The sequence below is a fragment of the Aquarana catesbeiana genome, linkage group LG11 (genome assembly GCF_042186555.1).
Source record: "Aquarana catesbeiana isolate 2022-GZ linkage group LG11, ASM4218655v1, whole genome shotgun sequence".
Classification (NCBI taxonomy): Eukaryota; Metazoa; Chordata; class Amphibia; order Anura; family Ranidae; genus Aquarana; species Aquarana catesbeiana.
In genome coordinates, this window is record NC_133334.1 from 16,878,239 (window position 1) to 16,882,276 (window position 4,038).

The following is a 4,038-nucleotide window of genomic DNA, read 5'->3' on the forward strand; positions in this document are numbered from 1 at the left end:
GTTGTGGGGAAAGACCCTTATTCTCATCAACATCGGGACAAGGTGCATTGTCAGGGGGGTCTCCCAGGCAAGGTACTCCCCCATGTAGCTGTGCTCCACCCAGCACTGATTAGAAGATAGCTGTCACAATTAGGGGTCAGGCTCGTAGACCAGTAGCTATGGCAGTAGAGTGGCACCCAAAAACCAGCAGAATAAGTCAACAGGCAGGTCACCCCAGTGGATGATGGGCTCACCCAAGATGCAGGGTCTAAGCACTAACCAGTATTCACCAGAGCTCCTGATTGTGTATATATGTTTTTCTGCATGTTAGTACCAGGTTGCAGTCCTCAGGGTCGTCGCGCCAGGAGGTGAGCAAGCTGGGGTTCAGTAGCAGATATAGTAGGTAGAGATCAAGCAAAAGCATAGTTAATAAACTAGTGAGAAGGTCAGTAACAAGTGATTGCAGGTTGGTACCAAGTAGAGGTGTAAACAAGGAACAAGTCAAAAGTCAGTAACAAGTGGTAGTGTAGATAAAGACAGCTGCAGGTGCGCAAAGGAGCAATTTATCAGCTGGAGAGAGCACAATAATCTGGCAAGCACAAAGCCATGGCTTAAATCAGAGTTCATGGGAGGAGCAAAGTGTTCAAGGTTCACCCGAAACAAGAGACGAGGCAAGAAAGTCCATTTGAGCTGTCCATCATCTCAGGAAAGTCCAAGATCAGACAAGGAGCTGTCCCACATCTCAGGTGGCTCAACAAGTAGAGCCCCTGCTGGACGCAGCAGAGGTTGTGGCTTCATATCCGGGTCCTGACAATAGCATTGGTAACAGGACAACGGGGCATCACATATTATAGAAATCTACAGAGTGTATGTACCCACCACCTCTTAAGTCAGTGATGACCTCACCTGCTCCACACTTTTCATCACTACTTGGTTTTGTCAGGAGCAGTCAACCCACAGACACATTAAATTCCCTAAATCCCTCTAATAGCTCCATCAGCTTCCTTATCAACCTGCAAATATTATTTTATTAATGCCAAATTCCTATTCAACAAGCATTTTTTTTTGTAGCTGGCTTCCACCCCAAACAAGATGACAATATAAATGCTTTTCTACTACTCTGGATCTGGTTTGCTGAACGTATTTACTATTATTAACATTGAGACAATTGCTAATATAATAAAAATGTGCAACATCCTAAATAAACTCAATAACCAAACACAATTTCAGCAAATTGAGTGGAAACAAAGAAACAGAATAATATAAAAGTGATAAGTTTAAGCAACCACCAACATTGGGGCTGCATAAATAATATAATATAAACACTGTATGTGCATATAATGTATACATTTTTTAAATACTGAGCTTATGAGACCAATAAAACATGTGATCAAAATTAAATAACCAGCACAAAATAACAGTGAAAACTCAAAACTTTTGTACACTGTCTGTGAAAAGTCCAAAAAATCCAAATCTTTGTGAAATAATGCATATTAGGAGTTGGCCTTCAACAAAAAAAGTAGATTTCCAAACTCTGCTTCTTTGAGCCTGATTATATGGGATTTTCTCCTGGAAGATTAAGTCTGCTGGAGTCTTGCTTTGTGATTTAAATGGATTCATGACAGGGGCATATCTGCCGCGTCGCTGCCCCCCAGGCAACTGCGCTATAGTTGAATGTCGGCTACAGCGCGGTCATCTGGTTCTGGAAGGGTGTCTATTGACACCCTCCCAGAACCACCTCCCATTGTGTGCCTGCTGTGGTGCACACCATCGGACACAGCTGGGGGTAAAGAGTCAATCACAGCATCTCTTTACCACATGATAAGCTGTGACCAAGGAGCTGCAGAGATCCACAGCTCAGGTGGGAGAATCTGTCCACGGGACAACTATTAGTCGTACACTTCACAAGTCTGGCCTTTATGGAAGAGTGGCAAGAAAAAAGCCATTGTTGAAAAAAAGCCATAAGAAGTCCCATTTGCAGTTTGTGAAAAGCCATGTGGGGGAACACAGCAAATATTTGGAAGAAGGTGCTCTGGTCAGATGAGATCAATGTAACTTTTTAGCCTAAAAGCAAAACATTATGTGTGGCTGAAAACTAACACTGCATATCACCCTGAACACACCATCCTCACCGTGAAACATGGTGGTGGCAGCATCATGTTGTGGGGATGTTTTTCTTCAGCAGAGTCAGATTTGATGGGAAGATGGATGGAGCCAAAAACAGGGCAATCTTATAGGAAAACCTGTTAGAGTCTGCAAAAGACTTGCGACTGGGGCAGAGGTTCACTTTTCAGCGCACAATGACCCTAAAAATACAGCCAGAGCTACAATGGAATGGTTTAGATCAAAGCATATCCACGTGTTAGATTGGCCCAGTCAAAGTCCAGACCTAAATCCAATTGAGAATCTGTGGCAAGACTTGAAAATTGCTGTTCACAGATGCTCTCCACCCAATCTGACTAGTAGAGACATCCCCTAAAAGACTTGGAGCTGTAATTGCAGCGAAAGGTGGTTCTACAAAGTATTGACTCAGGGGGGCAGCATACAAATGCCCCCACACTTTTCACATATTTATTTGTATCATTTATCATTTTCCTTCCATTTCACAATTATGTGCCACTTTGTGTTGGTCTATCACATAAAATACATTTAGGTTTTTGGTTGTAACATGACAAAATGTGGAAAATTTCAAGGGGTATGAATACTTTTTCAAGGCACTGTAGTATATAAAAATATACATATCATAAAACTAAAATAAAACTAATTACACTTCAATCCCAACCCAGGTTTCCACCACGGTAGACGCGGACACCATCCTTGTGCCATCCATGGCACTTCATAAAATTACAATTTAAACTATGTAACTAAAAGTCCTCAGAACAACATAGAGGACAAATTCATACTCATATTCTACCGCTGCACCAACTATCCCTTATAGGTAGAATAGATCAAATGTACCTACACAGATAACCCTAATATTTAATTATCAGAAATAAAACAGTTCATGTTCAAACCACTAGGATGCAAGATATTTATCAACAAATCCATATTAATCTATACATATTTAATTGTTTCATATTAGATCCGCTCCGGGGGTTGAACATGATATTAATAACATAACATTTTAGTTGGATCCATTCCATAAAATTCCTTAGAATGTTTAGAAACTTTTTATAATTATCATGACCCTTAGGCACATTATTATTCCATTCTTTAACCCTAGTCACCAATTTTCTTGGTGTGTGACCCACATACTGATGCCCACATGGGCATTCTAGTATGTAGGAGGCATAACAGATGTCACAAGATATATCTTCTAGATTCTCCCCCCATGCTATTACATTCAAAGTGATCTATTTTCCTAAGACTATTACCAATCACTCTGCAGGGTAAACACTTCCTATAGGTAAAGGGATCTTTACCCTCAAAAAACAGTTGGCCTGAAGGTGGCAGTGGTTAGTTGCTGGCTGAAGGCTTTTTTTTGTCAGTGAAGCCCTTAGCCTGCATGTGATCACTATGACATAGTTGGATCATTAATGTCAGTAACATCAGGGACTGGGCTAGCAGCTTTGAGAAGTATCCTCTGGTGGCTCTCAAAGGGGGACATTCTTGTGACTGTTTAGTGAATGTCACTTTTTGCCACTAAAGAGCAGATTTCGGTGAATGAGGGTGAATGAGGGTGAATGTTGTTTGGCCCACTGAATGTGCACGTTATTATATAGATTTGTTTATTCATTACAGGGAAGGATTTATGTTTGACTGTTTGGAGAGTGTGAAGTAAATGTAACATTTACCATTTGATACATAGGACCTTAACATCTCATTTTAGAAAGGTGTGTCTTCCTAGATACTTCAAAGCTTAGCTATCTCCTGTAGGTTTATAGCCTCAATGCTGAAACACGTCTCCTTTTTTTTTAGATCAGTTATGGGGCAATGGATGATTTTTTCATCGACAGAGCTGTTTTTCCCTCTTTTTACCAAACAGTCCCAGATGAATTTATGATTTATCTTTATATATCAGAACTTATCAGACATTTTGGATGGACTTGGGTTGGAATA